Below are 17,872 nucleotides of genomic sequence, written 5' to 3' on the forward strand. Positions count from 1 at the left end.
TGTGTGCACACGCCTACACGTACTGAATGACGGATCTGCCCCCTTCAACTTCTGGGTCTCCAAATTGGGCACATGGCCTGAGCTTGCCCTTTACGCCTTGGACGGGCTGGCCTGCCCTGCAGCCAGTGTATTGTCTGAACATGTGTTTAGCACGGCAGGGGGCATTATCACAGACAAGCGCAGCCGCCTGTCCACAGCCAATGTGGACAAGCTCCTGTTTATTAAAATGAACCAGGCATGGATCCCACAGGACTTGTCCTTACTTTGTGCAGAATAGACATGTATACCGGCCTTAACCAGCCATTGTTTTCTACAGCGCAATTGCTCATTGTTGTATTTTGGATATTTCACACTCTTTTGGAGTGTACCCTAATAAAAAAATAATAATAATTTAAACCAAAAACCAGTGTTGGCTACCTCGTCCTCCTCCACCACCGCTTCCCCCTACACCGCTACATCCACCGCCTCCTCAAACTCCTACTCCATATGAACCTCCACCTCATAAATCAAGTTTATTTTTTTTAATTTGTACGTATTTTATTTTATTTTATTTCATTTCACTAATTTGTCTGTTACATATTCGGGTGAAATTCACCAATTTTTGGGTGTGATATACCCCTGCTCTAAATAGTAGACAGGTAACATTTTACTAATTTGTCAGTTACATGTTCGGGTGAAATTCACCACTTTTTGGGTGTGATATAACGCGGCTGTACCTAGTAGACAGGTAAAAAAATTTCACTCATTTGTCTGTTACATATTTGGGTGAAATTCATTCATTTTTGGGTGTGATATACCCCTGCTCTACCTGGTAGATAGGTAACATTTCACTAATTTGTCTATTACATTCTCGGGTGAAATTCACCAATTTTTGGCTGTGATATTCCCCTGCTCTACCTAGTAGATAGGTAAAAACATTTCACTAATTTGTCTATATATATTTATATATATATATAGGAATGCAGTCCTACTTTTTTCGTCTCCATATTATCGGGTATTGCCGCTACCTTACGTTGGACCTTGCACCCACACCCTGGTTGGTGCTCCCGCTGGACTTTCTTCTTCTATATTGCTGTTTCTTTATATATTCTTGTAGTACGCCTGATGAAGAGACTGGTGATGTCTCGAAAGCTCGCTATGTAACATCATTACTTCTATTTTTGTTAGCCATTAAAAGGTATCAAACCTGCAATGCTCTTATTTTGTTTCTCTTAATGAGAGCACTAAACTAGTTTTCTATTGGCTAACACGGTACCAGACTTTTTCTTTCAACTAATTTGTCTTGTACATTCTTGGGTGACAATTGACCATTTTTGCCGTGATTAAACCCCTGCTCTGCATAGGTGATAGGGACATAAATTTTTAAAAAATCGTCTTTTACAAGGTGACATTTTACCAATTTTGCCATATACAAACCACTGCTCTGCATAGGTGACAGGGAATAACATTTCCAAAATTCTTCTTTAATTGATGCGCGCCCCCTCCTTTCATTCAATGCTTAAACTTTAAAGGGTTTCTACTATCAGAATTACTGTTATGTAGCTGACTGACATTAGCGATGTGCTAATGTCAGCACTACATAACAGTGTGATTTTTACATTTGTCCCTGCAGCCGTTTTGCTAAAATACACACTTTTACAATATGCTAATGAGCCCCTAGGTGCTATGTGGGCGTAGATTCAGCACCTATGGGCTCGGTCTACTCATCCTTTATCCCGCCAAGGTCCTCCGTTCTGCCCGCCCCGCTCCTCTTGATTGATATCCGCGTTCCATGCATCGTTGAGGAAATCCCACGCCGTTCACTTCTGTATTCGGCGCAGTGAGTGAAGGCCGTGCACCGGGTGCCGACTTCTTCACTGTGACACACTGTGTGCGATCAGGCAGAAGTTATCTAGAGTCAACAAAGCGGCAGCAGGGCCTCTCCTGGCTAACGTTGTCAAATCCTAAATACCCCATTTACATTCCCTATAATTTTTTATTAATCATTCCAATAACAGGGCATCTTAACAGTCCAATATTGTTATTTATCGTCACTACCTCCCCAAATGGGGAGTGGGCAATTGCAGGGTAATAACTTTTCCCACATTTCTGCTCGATCACAATTAAATTTCATCTATTGATCTCCCTTGGATGTGGTCTCTCTTTCTCACGCTCCCTCTCTGGCGTGGAACCCTGATTCGCCGCTAACCGTGATCAACATGGTAGGCACAGAAAAGAACATCGAAAGTTGATAGAGCAGATATCCAATTGGATCATGAACATCACGGGGACGTGCGACATGGTGAGGCAGTATGTGTGCACACGCCTACACTATCTGACTGATGGGTCTGCCCCCTGCAACTTCTGGGTCTCCCAATTGGACACATCGCCTGAGCTTGCCCTTTATGCCTTGGAGGTGCTGGCCTGCTCTGCAGCCAGTGTATTGTCTGAACGTGTGTTTAGCATGACTGGAGGGGGTTATCACAGGTTATATTTCCCAATGTTTTGGGGTGTTCCCTAATTTAAAAAAAAAATTATTAATTAAACCAACAACCAGTGTAGGCTACCTCCTCCTCCTCCACCGCCGCTTCCACCTACACCGCCACATCCACTGCCTCCTCAACCTCCTACTCCATATGGACCTCGTCCTCCTAGATCAAGATTATTATTTTTTATTTTTACGTATTTTATGTTATTTAACCACCTCCGGACCGCCTAACGCAGGATCGCGTTCCGGAGGTGGCAGCGCTGCGCAGAGTCACGCATATACGCGTCATCTCGCGAGACGCGAGATTTCCTGTGAACGCGCCCACACAGGCGCGCGCGCTCACAGGAACGGAAGGTAAGAGAGTGGATCTCCAGCCTGCCAGCGGCGATCGTTCGCTGGCAGGCTGGAGATGTGTTTTTTTTAACCCCTAACAGGTATATTAGACGCTGTTTTGATAACAGCGTCTAATATACCTGCTACCTGGTCCTCTGGTGGTCCCCTTTGTTTGGATCGACCACCAGAGGACACAGGTAGCTCAGTAAAGTAGCACCAAGCACCACTACACTACACTACACCCCCCCCCCGTCACTTATTAACCCCTTATTAGCCCCTGATCACCCCTGATCACCCCATATAGACTCCCTGATCACCCCCCTGTCATTGATTACCCCCCTGTCATTGATCACACCCCTGTAAAGCTCCATTCAGACGTCCGCATGATTTTTACGGATCCACTGATAGATGGATCGGATCCGCAAAACGCATCCGGACGTCTGAATGAAGCCTTACAGGGGCATGATCAATGACTGTGGTGATCACCCCATATAGACTCCCTGATCACCCCCCTGTCATTGATTACCCCCCTGTCATTGATTACCCCCCTGTAAAGCTCCATTCAGACGTCCGCATGATTTTTACGGATCCACTGATAGATGGATCGGATCCGCAAAACGCATCCGGACGTCTGAATGAAGCCTTACAGGGGCATGATCAATGACTGTGGTGATCACCCCATATAGACTCCCTGATCACCCCCCTGTAAAGCTCCATTCAGATGTCCGCATGATTTTTACGGATGCACTGATAGATGGATCGGATCCGCAAAACGCATCCGGACGTCTGAATGAAGCCTTACAGGGGCATGATCAATGACTGTGGTGATCACCCCATATAGACTCCCTGATCACCCCCCTGTAAAGCTCCATTCAGATGTCCGCATGATTTTTACGGATGCACTGATAGATGGATCGGATCCGCAAAACGCATCCGGACGTCTGAATGAAGCCTTACAGGGGCGTGATCAATGACTGTGGTGATCACCCCATATAGACTCCCTGATCACCCCCCTGTAAAGCTCCATTCAGATGTCCGCATGATTTTTACGGATGCACTGATAGATGGATCGGATCCGCAAAACGCATCCGGACGTCTGAATGAAGCCTTACAGGGGCGTGATCAATGACTGTGGTGATAACCCCATATAGACTCCCTGATCACCCCCCTGTCATTGATTACCCCCCTGTCATTGATTACCCCCCTGTCATTGATTACCCCCCTGTCATTGATTACCCCCCTGTAAAGCTCCATTCAGACGTCCGCATGATTTTTACGGATCCACTGATAGATTGATCGGATCCGCAAAACGCATCCGGACGTCTGAATGAAGCCTTACAGGGGCGTGATCAATGACTGTGGTTATCACCCTATATAGACTCCCTGATCACCCCCCTGTCATTGATTACCCCCCTGTAAAGCTCCATTCAGATGTCCGCATGATTTTTACGGATGCACTGATAGATGGATCGGATCCGCAAAACGCATACGGACGTCTGAATGAAGCCTTACAGGGGCATGATCAATGACTGTGGTTATCACCCCATATAGACTCCCTGATCACCCCCCTGTCATTGATTACCCCCCTGTAAAGCTCCATTCAGATGTCCGCATGATTTTTACGGATGCACTGATAGATGGATCGGATCCGCAAAACGCATACGGACGTCTGAATGAAGCCTTACACGGGCGTGATCAATGACTGTGGTTATCACCCCATATAGACTCCCTGATCACCCCCCTGTCATTGATCACCCCCCTGTCATTGATCAACCCCCTGTCATTGATCATCCCCCCTGTCATTGATCACCCCCCTGTCATTGATCACCCTCTGTATGGCTCCATTCAGACATTTTTTTGGCCCAAGTTAGCGGAATTATATATTTTTTTTCTTACAAAGTCTCATATTCCACTAACTTGTGTCAAAAAATAAAATCTCACATGAACTCACCATACCCCTCACGGAATCCAAATGTGTAAAAATTTTTAGACATTTATATTCCAGACTTCTTCTCACGCTTTAGGGCCCCTAGAATGCCAGGGCAGTATAAATACCCCACATGTGACCCCATTTCGGAAAGAAGACCCCCAGGTATTCCGTGAGGGGCATATTGAGTCCATGAAAGATTGAAATTTTTGTCCCAAGTTAGCGGAACGGGAGACTTTGTGAGAAAGAAGTTAAAAATATCAATTTCCGCTAACTTGTGCCAAAAAAAAAAAATTTCTATGAACTCGCCATGCCCCTCATTGAATACCTTGGGGTGTCTTCTTTCCAAAATGGGGTCACATGTGGGGTATTTATACTGCCCTGGCATTCTAGGGGCCCCAAAGAAGAGACCCCAAAGAAGAGACCCCAAGGTATTCGCTGATGGGCATAGTGAGTTCATGGAAGTTTTTATTTTTTGTCACAAGTTAGTGGAATATGAGACTTTGTATGAAAAAAAAAAAAAAATCATCATTTTCCACTAACTTGTGACAAAAAATAAAAAATTCTAGGAACTTGCCATGCCCCTCACGGAATACCTTGGGGTGTCTTCTTTCCAAAATGGGGTCACTTGTGGGGTAGTTATACTGCCCTGGCATTCTAGGGGCCCAAATGTGTGGTAAGGAGTTTGAAATCAAATTCTGTAAAAAATGACCTGTGAAATCCGAAAGGTGCTCTTTGGAATATGGGCCCCTTTGCCCACCTAGGCTGCAAAAAAGTGTCACACATCTGGTATCTACGTACTCAGGAGAAGTTGGGGAATGTGTTTTGGGGTGTCATTTTACATATACCCATGCTGGGTGAGAGAAATATCTTGGCAAAAGACAACTTTTCCCATTTTTTTATACAAAGTTGGCATTTGACCAAGATATTTATCTCACCCAGCATGGGTATATGTAAAAAGACACCCCAAAACACATTCCTCAACTTCTCCTGAATACTGAGATACCAGATGTGTGACACTTTTTGCAGCCTAGGTGGGCAAAGGGGCCCATATTCCAAAGAGCACCTTTCGGATTTCACAGGTCATTTTTTACAGAATTTGATTTCAAACTCCTTACCACACATTTGGGCCCCTAGAATGCCAGGGCAGTATAACTACCCCACAAGTGACCCCATTTTGGAAAGAAGAGACCCCAAGGTATTTCGTGATGGGCATAGTGAGTTCATAGAAGTTTTTATTTTTTGTCACAAGTTAGTGGAATATGAGACTTTGTAAGAAAAAAAAAATATAAAAAAAAAATCATCATTTTCCGCTAACTTGTGACAAAAAATAAAAAGTTCTATGAACTCACTATGCCCATCAGCGAATACCTTAGGGTGTGTACTTTCCGAAATGGGGTCATTTGTGGGGTGTTTGTACTGTCTGGGCATTGTAGAACCTCAGGAAACATGACAGGTGCTCAGAAAGTCAGAGCTGCTTCAAAAAGCGGAAATTCACATTTTTGTACCATAGTTTGTAAACGCTATAACTTTTACCCAAACCATTTTTTTTTTTACCCAAACATTTTTTTTTTATCAAAAACATGTAGAACAATAAATTTAGAGAAAAATTTATATATGGATCTCGTTTTTTTTGCAAAATTTTACAACTGAAAGTGAAAAATGTCATTTTTTTGCAAAAAAATCGTTAAATTTCGATTAATAACAAAAAAAGTAAAAATGTCAGCAGCAATGAAATACCACCAAATGAAAGCTCTATTAGTGAGAAGAAAAGGAGGTAAAATTCATTTGGGTGGTAAGTTGCATGACCGAGCAATAAACGGTGAAAGTAGTGTAGGTCAGAAGTGTAAAAAGTGGCCTGGTCTTTCAGGGTGTTTAAGCACTGGGGGCTGAGGTGGTTAAAGTCATTTCCCTATCCACATTTGTTTGCAGAGCTCTTGCCATGCTCTTAACTAGTGTTGAGCGCGAATATCCGTTTTGCGAATTTTTATCGCGAATATCGTAACTTCGAGAATTCGCGAACAATTAGAATATTTGCCTCTATATTCGTTAAAACGAAATTTCGTTTCCCTTTAAGCTAATAAAACAATAGAAATATAATTTATTAGTCCCAATGCATTTAGAACAACTCACATATTTATAAATCCCACACAAGCTGTAAGCAAAAGCAGCTAACAGTAGTTTGGATGAGCCAGCTAACCATTACACGAACAGAATTTTTTTTGCGCATTTAATGTTAGCGAATTTTCGCATAAAATATAAGAAAGTCAAAACCATATGAGTAACTGAACGCTTCTGACATGTCAAGTGAATTCTCGGCACGGTTGCTAGCCTTTGCGAAAAAAAAACGTCTTTACAACATGCGATCCGCACACAAGCTTTAAGCATTAGCATATAAGCATAGTAATACTTGACTGATGAAATGACTCGAAATTTTTCGAAAAAAATGCTATATACGAAAATCAAGAATATAGCACTATATTCGAAAAATACGGAATGCCGTATTTTTCGAATATAGTGCTATATTCTTGATTTTCGTATATAGTAATATTTTCGAAAAATTTCGAGTCATTTCATGAGTCAAGGACAAGTATATGCTGCTTATTGTTATTGCTATGCTAATGCATATATATTATATGCGAAAATATTAATTGCGTAAAAAAATTCTGTTCGTGTAATGGTTAGATGGCTCTTCACAACTTGGAAAGAGCCATCTAACCATTACACGAACAGAATTTTTTTTACGCATTTAATATTTTCGCATATAATATATATGCAATCAATGCATTAGCAGCATAGCAATAAGCAAAGCATATACTTGACTCATGAAATAAGTAACTCGTAAATTTACGAAAATAGTGCTATGTACGAAAATCAAGAATATGCCACTATATTTGAAAAATGCGGAATTCCGTATTTTTCGAATATAGTGCTATATTCTAGATTTTCTTATATAGCACTATTTTCGAAAAATTTCTAGTCATTTCTTCAGTCAAGTATTACTATGCTTATTGCTAATGCTTAAAGATTGTGTGCGGATCGCATGTTCTAAAGACGTTTTTTTTTTCGCAAAGGTTAGGTTATGTTCCATGACTAGCAACCGTGCTGAGAATTCACTTGACAATCATGTCAAAAGCGTTCAGTTACTCATTTAATTTTAACTTTCTTATATTACATGCGAAAATTCGCTAACATTAAATGCGCAAAAAAATTCTGTTCGCGTAATGGTTAGTTACCATTACACGAACCGAATTGTTTTACGCATTTAATGTTAGCGAATTTTCGCATATAATATCCCAACCGCTGTTAGCTGTTTTTTCCTTACAGCTTGTATGCGATCGGATCTACTCGCATATTGTAAATACGGTTTTTCGCCAATCCTAAATTATGTTCCATGACAAGCAATCTAGCCCAGAAGTTACTTGACATGTCCAAAACAGTTCAGGATCCTTACTCATTTAATTGTAACACTTTCAATATATTGTATTGTATGCGAAAATCCGCTGCCATAACATTCGCAAAAAAATACTTTTCGTGTTATGTTTTTCCCGCCCGCCTAAACTAGTGTTATTGAGTATTTCACATATAGCCTTTATTGAGAGAATAATGGGCACCTAAATATTACCAGACATCCTATCGTGTACTTACTGATTGACCCTTGAAATACCATTTCATGTAGCCTATTTTACAACGGTTCCTGTAATGCGAAAAAAAAAGGACATTTCAAAAATTCGCATAAATCTATTCCTATAAGGCCATTCGACTATGGATTCTGCTTCTGCGAATTGTATATTATTGCGAATTATTCGTGACAGCATATTCGCATTTTTTTTCCCTTGTTTTCCATGTGAGGTTATTGTTCACACCTCCCTATTTTTGCTTATAGCCAATGGGAAGGCATTGTCACAGCTTAGCAACATCCCTAGCAACCAATAGGAAAGTAGTCTACCTCTCACTATATAAATCGAGGCACTCCCCGGTATCCATTTTGTGGGTTTAGTTATTGGAGAGATAGGAGCTGGTTGTTTTGTGCTGTGCTATTCTATTGATCCTGAAATTTTGAATTATTCTATCATTTAGCTAGTTAGTGTTAGGTAGTGATTAGGGAATATCTTTTAGGGTCTGAATTATTAGATAGGTTAGATTAGTTAGTTAAAAGATACAAGATACAGTTAGCTGATAGGTTTTAGTGCAGGGATCTGTGTAGGGCATTAGGTATAGGTAGTTAGGGACTTGAAAAGACCTCTAGATATAGATTAATAGTTTAGGTTAGTGTTTAGGGCTATTTAGAACAGATTTTAGGTTAGGTCAGTTAGGGATTTAGTGTAATTTTCTGTCTGTCTGTCCGTCCTTGTTTAAACTTCTGTTTGATTGCGTGTTTCTGTGTTATAGTTAATTTAAAACTTCAGTTTTGTTACATCTGTCTTGTCTTTGCGTCTGATTGTCCGCGTTTTTCTGTTTTATAGTTAGAAAAAAGAAAAAAAAAGAAAAAAAGTTTAGTTTTGTGTTTAGATTTGTTACATCTGTCTTGTCTTTGCGTCTGATTGTCCGCGTTTTTCTGTTTTATACTTAGAAAAAAGAAAAAAAAAAAAAAAAAGTTTAGTTTTGTGTTTAGATTTGTTACATCTGTCTTGTCTTTGCGTCTGATTGTCCGCGTTTTTCTTTGTTAGAGTTTTATAAAAGAAAAAAAAAATATTTTGTTTGTCTTGTCTTTGCGTCTGATTGTGTGCGTGTTTTCTGTGTTTCTTATTTTTTCATAAATAAATCAAAAAAAAATTATACTTACTCTAAATTAGTCTCGTTTTGAAGTTAGGCGTTTTATTTATTTTCCGTTTATTACTTTAATTTATTTTTATTATTTTTTTTGGTTTACATTACAAGTTAAATCTATTTTGTTTTTTGACACACGTCCCTACCACAAAAAACCTTTGGCCCAATCACTTTTACGTAAATTATGAGTGCACCGGGCCGTGCAGGCAGCCGCGGTCGGGCAAATAGAGGAGTCAGTTCCGTTGCTGGACCGCCGACAGCGCGGGGCCGCTCCTCCAGTCATGTACAGGCAGGTGCCAGTGGCAGTGGTGTCCGCCTGATCCGTGATTTTTTTAATTTTAGCAGCCGTCCAAGGGCCATACTTTCCCAGGACGCCGAGACAGTGATGGCTCTGGTGGCTGACTCGAGTGCCACGGAGTCCTCAGCCCCAGTTCATAGCAGCAGCAGTAGCGGCAGATCTACGCCTCCTGTACTAGCAACCCCCACTCCCACAGAATTGTCCCCGCTCATGTTTGAAGACGAGGACACAGAGCTGGACATTCTGGGGGAGGCTATTCAGGAGGGTGATTTACAGTTCAGCCCTCAAGATGGGCAGTACTTTTTGGAAGGGATGGGTGATAACGAGGAGGAGGGGGCAACGTCAATAAATACGCCTTTGGAATCCCTTCCAACAGGTGCGGGTGGTTTGAGCCACACAACTCCCGCATCTAGTCAGACCCAGGTGCCAGCAAGGGGACAGCGGAGAACAGTCAGAGGCTCCATGTTAGCTGTTCCCCTCAGTCCACCACAGTTTGGCACCGGGTCTGACGTTGAAAATGAGGAGGAGGGTGATGCCGAATGGGTGCCACCTATTTTGTCAAGTGCCAGCAGCACTGAAGTAGGTAGTCACCAGAGGGAAACGGTGCGGCAGGTCTCCAGGGAGCCCATTGGCAGGGGCTCTACTGTCGAGAGGATCAGGCAGCAACAGCAGCAGCATGCTCCGCCTGTGCACACTGAGGCCCAACAGGCGCAAGCCAGCACCATGCCATCGGACAGGAGGTTGGTGCGGAAGTCTCCTGTTTGGGCTTTCTTCACCCTGGCAACAGATGATGTTACTGTTGCTGTTTGTAACCTCTGCCATGCCAGGGTGAGGAGAGGGAGGTTAGTTTCTCGGCTGGGTACCACAGCCCTGAACCAGCACATGAGATTGAACCACTGGCGGGAGTTTGAACACAGTAAGAGTGGTAGTAGCAGCAACGCCAGTGTTCAGGGGACAGCAGCTCCTGCCACTGTACAGCAGCTCCCCCTCTATATTGCCACTACTGTTTCCCACCCACCAGCTTCCTCTAGTAGAGGTATTGGTACCGGCAGCCATCCCTCTGCAACCAGTGCACCCTCCTCTATCTCCTCTGCCGTCCGGCGCCAGCCAACAATTGCTGATGCTTTTGAACGTACCGTGCCCTACGCCCCAGGGGATCGACGTGTGCGTTCACTCAATGGGCTCCTGGCAAGGGTTATTGCCCAACATCTGCTTCCGTACAATCTGGTTGACAGCAACCCATTTAGGCAGATGTTGGAGCAGGCCCAACCCAAATGGCGTGTCCCCAGCCGCCATTACTTTGCCAGGACTGGTGTCCCTGCCCTGCACCAGCACCTTGTGCAGAATGTATGCCTGTCGCTGGATCATGCTGTCAGCGACAGGGTGCATCTCACAATGGATGCTTGGACCAGCAGGCATGGGCAGGGTCGCTACCTAAGTTTCACAGCCCATTGGGTTTCCCTCCGAGGCGCCGGGGAGGGAACGGCGGCATCTGAGTTTGTGGTGCCGCCCCGGGGTGTCCATGGGAGAACTGCTCCTCTCCCGCAAGCCACTGTCTCCACGGCTGTTGAGCCCCCAAGCAAGCGTCCCCGTAGCTACGCAAGTGTGGGGCACGTCCGCTGCCAGGCCGTGCTCCAGCTTGTGAGCTTGGGGGAACGGAGACACACTGGACCTCATGTTCTGTCCGCACTACAGGCTCAGGTCCAGAAGTGGCTGACACCCCGAAGGCTCCAGGCAGGTATGGTTGTCTGTGACAACGGCAGCAACCTACTCGCCGCCCTTCAGGCTGGCAGTCTTACACACGTGCCCTGCATGGCACATGTCCTCAACCTTGTGGTGCAGAAATTCCTCCGCACTTACCCAGGGTTGAGTGACATTGTGCAAAGGGTACGTAGGATTGCCGGCCACTTCCGCCGATCCCCAACCGCCACCGCGTCCCTGTCCAAACTGCAGCGGGACAACAGCCTGCCCACCCACAGGCTGATTATGGACAGTGTGACGCGGTGGAACTCCACCCTCAACATGCTGGAGAGGTTGTGGGAGCAGCGACGGGCGGTGAGGGAATACCTGCTGGAGCTAGGCACTGCAGGGCCAACACACTCACTCCCCTACATCACTAATGCGGAGTGGGGGCAGATTCAGCAAGTCTGCCACGTGTTGGCCCCATTCGAGCAGGCGACAAAGATGGTTAGCAGGGAGCATGTCGGCCTCAACGATGTGCTCCCATTAGTGTTCCTGCTGGACAGGACACTAGATCGCCTGCTTGAAGCTGGGGAGAGTGCCTTGGTGGAGCATGAAGAGTCAACCATGCTCCACCTGGACCAGGCCCAGGACGAGGAGGAGGATGAACTAGTGGACATCCATGAGTCTGGGCTTGGTCAGGAGGGAGAGCCGGTGCTGGGGGCCCCTATAGTCCGGGGGTGGGGCACCTCCGACCGTGAGCAGCAGCATCGGCAGCAGGAGGACCAAGAGGTCATGGTCTCTGGCAGCTCTGAAGAGTCACAGCGGGCTGTGCTCTTCCCCATGGCTGCCCACATGCTGCGATGCCTCAGGAGGGACCCCCGGATCATAAAAATAAAGGAGAGGGATGAGTTTTGGTTGGCCACCCTATTAGACCCTCGCTGCAAGGGGAAACTGGAGGAGTTTCTACCAGCCAGCCGGAGGCAGGCCCGTATTGAAAAGTTGCGGGCCTGTCTGGTCCACCGGCTGGAGGAGGCAAACCCTATGCCTCACGCTCCAGTTCTCCCCGCCCATCTCACCCAGCAGGTGTCTGGAACCACCAGCACCAGCCGAGCAGGTGACCTTGAGGGTGAGATGAGGCTGTTCTACCAGTCTGCGCGACCCAGTACCAGCAGCAGCAGCAGCATGAGTAACCACCAGCGGCTGGCTCGCATGGTGGCAGACTACATGGGGTCCGTTGGTGCTTCCGACAGCATGAGCACCGACGACCCCATGGAGTACTGGGTTGCCAGGCTGGACACCTGCCGCGAGCTCGCTCAGTATGCGCTGGAGATACTTTCTTGCCCCCCCTCCAGCGTACTGTCTGAGCGGACTTTCAGCGCGGCAGGTGGGGTGGTCACCGACAAGAGGACCCGTCTGTCCACTGACTCTGTGGACAGACTAACATTCATAAAAATGAATGAGTCCTGGATCGGCAGTGACTTCTTGGCCCCCGCTGTCGGTTCAGGGCGCTGAAGGGTCCCTTGTTCATCCCTCTCCTTTGCTCTCCCTCCAATACGTTGTTTTTTAATTGTTTGTAATGTAAAATCTATAATTTTATCAATATTTGTTTAATTATTATCATATTAGTTATTTTGGACTCGCTATATGTGGCCCTCATTCAATACCATTTTCAAAAAACCTCTGGTTGATGATGCAACATGTCCTGACTCCTGATCTATCCTAGTCATCTAGGGGCATTATAACACTCAATCTACTGCTGCTGCTTCATGTTCTGCTGATTTGGGCCTAGCTATATGTGGCCCTCATTCAATACCATTTTCATAAAAAGTCTGGTTGATTATGCAACCTGTCATGACTCCTGATCTAACCTAGTCATCTAGGGGCATTATAACACTCAATCTACTACTGCTGCTTCATGTTCTGCTGATTTGGGCCTAGCTATATGTGGCCCTCATTCAATACCATTTTCTGAAAAACTCTGGTTGATGATGCAACCTGTCATGACTCCTGATCTAACCTAGTCATCTAGGGGCATTATAACACTCAATCTACTGCTGCTGCTTCATGTTCTGCTTGTGTGGGGCTCATTCAATACCATTTTCAAAAAACCTATGGTGGATGATGCAACCTCTCCTGACTCCTGATCTAACCTAGTCATCTAGGGGCATTATAACACTCAATCTACTGCTGCTGCTTCATGTTCTGCTGATTTGGGCCTAGCTATATGTGGCCCTCATTCAATACCATTTTCTGAAAAACTCTGGTTGATGATGCAACCTGTCATGACTCCTGATCTAACCTAGTCATCTAGGGGCATTATAACACTCAATCTACTGCTGCTGCTTCATGTTCTGCTTGTGTGGGGCTCATTTAATACCATTTTCAAAAAACCTATGGTCGATGATGCAACCTCTCCTGACTCCTGATATATCCTAGTCATCTAGGGGCATTATAACACTCAATCTAGTGCTGCTGCTTCATGTTCTGCTGATTTGGGCCTAGCTATATGTGGCCCTCATTCAATACCATTTTCATAAAAAGTCTGGTTGATTATGCAACCTGTCATGACTCCTGATCTAACCTAGTCATCTAGGGGCATTATAACACTCAATCTACTACTGCTGCTTCATGTTCTGCTGATTTGGGCCTAGCTATATGTGGCCCTCATTCAATACCATTTTCTGAAAAACTCTGGTTGATGATGCAACCTGTCATGACTCCTGATCTAACCTAGTCATCTAGGGGCATTATAACACTCAATCTACTGCTGCTGCTTCATGTTCTGCTTGTGTGGGGCTCATTCAATACCATTTTCAAAAAACCTATGGTGGATGATGCAACCTGTCACGACTCCTGATATATCCTAGTCATCTAGGGGCATTATAACACTCAATCTACTGCTGCTGCTTCATGTTCTGCTTGTGTGGGGCTCATTCAATACCATTTTCAAAAAACCTATGGTGGATGATGCAACCTCTCCTGACTCCTGATCTAACCTAGTCATCTAGGGGCATTATAACACTCAATCTACTGCTGCTGCTTCATGTTCTGCTGATTTGGGCCTAGCTATATGTGGCCCTCATTCAATACCATTTTCTGAAAAACTCTGGTTGATGATGCAACCTGTCATGACTCCTGATCTAACCTAGTCATCTAGGGGCATTATAACACTCAATCTACTGCTGCTGCTTCATGTTCTGCTTGTGTGGGGCTCATTCAATACCATTTTCAAAAAACCTATGGTGGATGATGCAACCTGTCACGACTCCTGATATATCCTAGTCATCTAGGTGGATTAAAACAATGGATCTACTGCTGCTGCTATTGAACATTTTTTGACAATACCCTCATGAAAAAACATATATAATATAGTTTTTATTTTGATATCTAAAAAATGTTCATGCTAAGGAGCTTAAAAATCGTAATCTGGAGCTATGTCAGAATTTTTTGATTTTGAATGATTCAAGATTTAACAGGTTCCCGAGTGATAGGCTCAACCAAAAAAGATGAAGATGAAGTGATTCACCCATTATGACTAGTGTCTACTGTACAAGCCTGTTGGTCCAGTGCTATATTTTGCCTTTGCTAGAGTTGTCCCAGTCTATGTTCATCATTGAGCAACATTATGTTTTTAATGAATCAGTTGAAAAGACTAAATCAACAGATCAACTGACCATGTTAGTAATACATTAATTAATGTTTTCTTCCGTGATGCCATGAACAGTCTAGAATAAGACAATAGCATCATGCATATTGTATCAAATGTGAACTATTTGTTCAGGGAGCATTAAACCTAATTTAAATCCATGTACAAACAAGTTATTTGAGACCTTTAAGACCTTATATATTTTTTTTAAATAACAGTCTACTTAAGCGTTATTTAATTCAATTATTCTGCAGAGTTATGAATCATAACTTTGGAGTCTGCATTTTACTACAGTGTTAACTGTAAAACATGAAGGTTCTTAATCGTGCGTAGGCAACCAGCATGGATCAATTTTTCTACTTTGCACTTTAACAAGTCTAGAGTGTAGAATTCTCAAAACTTGTTTTGGATTGTTAATATTCATGCATGTGCTGTGTCACTTATGTATTGTCAATATTTACAATAAGAAAAACGTATATCAATAACACAATAAAATAAAAAGTGTTGTTTGGCTTCATTTACAAAATTAAATTATTTAACTTTATTTTATTTTCTTTTGTTTATTTTAAAAAATTGGGTTTGGGGGGCCAATGTTGTGGTTCACGATGTAGCAAGTTGTGGACCGCATGTGGCTTTCCCTTGTCAAAAGGTCTTGTGCAATAAAAATAGTACTCGACTTATTGATGAACCTAATGAAACAATTTTATTTGATTTTATTTATGTTTATTTTTTCCCTACGGATTAAGGTTCTAACATGGTGTTGTCTGTTGTCCTGGGAGGGGTGGCCGACTTCCGTGTTGAACTATCTACATGGTTGGGTCTGACTGGCGTTAGACTCATCCGTGTGACAATCCGGTTTTGATAATGAAGCCTGAATGACACATGTATATAGGGATATTTACTTTTATCTATTTTTTTAAATATTGACAATAATGTAATGATGATTTGCACATGCTAAATATATATAGACAGAGCTTTAAAAAAATTTAATTTAAAAATACGTACTATATAATGTTCCTCAACTGTTGGAGAATTCTTATACTCTGAGTCATGTAAGCACATTTTTTGGTCTGTTTGGCGGAAGCAATGCCAGGACATTTAAATTTTGTTGTAATAAGTGCACTATTACGGATACGTGCTGTTTAGTTTTTACAACATGCCTTTACCATTTTACTTATATCTACTTTTTTTTTTTTTTTTTTTTGTGGGGTATACACAATTAGTTAGAAATAAGAGATTAACGGTGGATTATAAGGCCTACAACAACCATAAATGCTCATATTATCCAATTGCTTAATAATTATGTGTAGGCAACATACTCAACGATTATCAAGGACTACTGCTATTATAAATATGCGTTGAACTTCTGGGTGTGACAAAAAATGCCAATTTTATATGTACATTCCGGTTGATGTTTGTCAGTGTACTGATGAGTTTGTGTATAGTATAGGGGCCTCACTGTAAACAAATGTTTTGAAATGAATTGCAAAACTTCAATTAATAAAATAAAAACAAACACACAATATATAGATCAAGAAATAAAATAATATTTTTTATAATAGTTAACAACAACAAAATAGTAAAATTGGCCTTAAGGCAAGGCCTTCAGAACATTAATAACGTTCAGTATCTCCTCAACCGCCTTGTTGTGCTGCTCCTCCACGACAGCCATTTGGTGGGAGTACTGCACCCGTAACTGCCTTAATTTGCGGCAGTGCTGCTCCCGGGACTTCCTCAATAGAGCAACATGGTCCCTCTGAAGGACTTTAACCTTCTCCTTCAGGGATTTAATTACTGTTAAAAATAAAAAAATATATAATTAAATATATATATATATATAATATATATAGAGAATTTAAAATATGTATTTATTTGTTTGACATCTGATTAAATGCAATTTAGTGAATATTGTATAAAGTTGTTCACTATTGGCGATTGTAGGTGAAAAAAAATATGAAAAATATATTTTTCATTTTAAACGTCTATATAAATTTTTTTTATTTTTTTTTTAACCTAACATTAGTCCATGAATAGTCTATGTCATTGAGGTCATAATTTACATATGATATTTGATTTGTATAATTAATTTATATTTATTGGTATAAATGATAGGGCTCTTATTATTATTTTACTTTTTATAATCATTTCATTTTTTAATAATATTGCAACGACAAGATTGAAAAGTGTGAAAAAGATAAACAAATTTACGTTAATCTGTACGTCTGGAATAAGCACACCTGTTTTGTTTCTGGAGTTTTGTCTTTAAAATTGATTTTTGAACGGGGTTAAAATAGTTAACATAGACATTGGGTGGGACATGTCTCATCCGTACTCCATCCTATGTTCTCATAACGGTGCTGTTAAAAAGGATTTTAAGATAAATTGTGGACAGGCCATCCCAACGCAGAACAATCTGAGAAGGGAACCAGAATGGTGACAGACAGTAGTGTGTTTCGATAGTACTGTCTTTTTATCCTGCTTGTAATGAACTGTAAGTTTGGCACTTTATGTTATCCAATATAAATAAACTAATACATGTGTGTGTGAATAAGTTTAAACAACAAAAGCACATGGTGGCAAACTCAGCCACTGTATATTGTCATTCCTGTATGTACTACGTTATTGCATATGTGTATGCCACTTTAAAGAACCAAGCGTATATATGTTTTGGGTAATATGGTTCAGGTGGGCTGTAAAGTTCCTAGGCTGGCTGCATGAAAACCGCCAGCATTGATGCAATTGTATGTT

The sequence above is a fragment of the Bufo bufo genome, chromosome 5, assembly GCF_905171765.1.
Source record: "Bufo bufo chromosome 5, aBufBuf1.1, whole genome shotgun sequence".
Classification (NCBI taxonomy): Eukaryota; Metazoa; Chordata; class Amphibia; order Anura; family Bufonidae; genus Bufo; species Bufo bufo.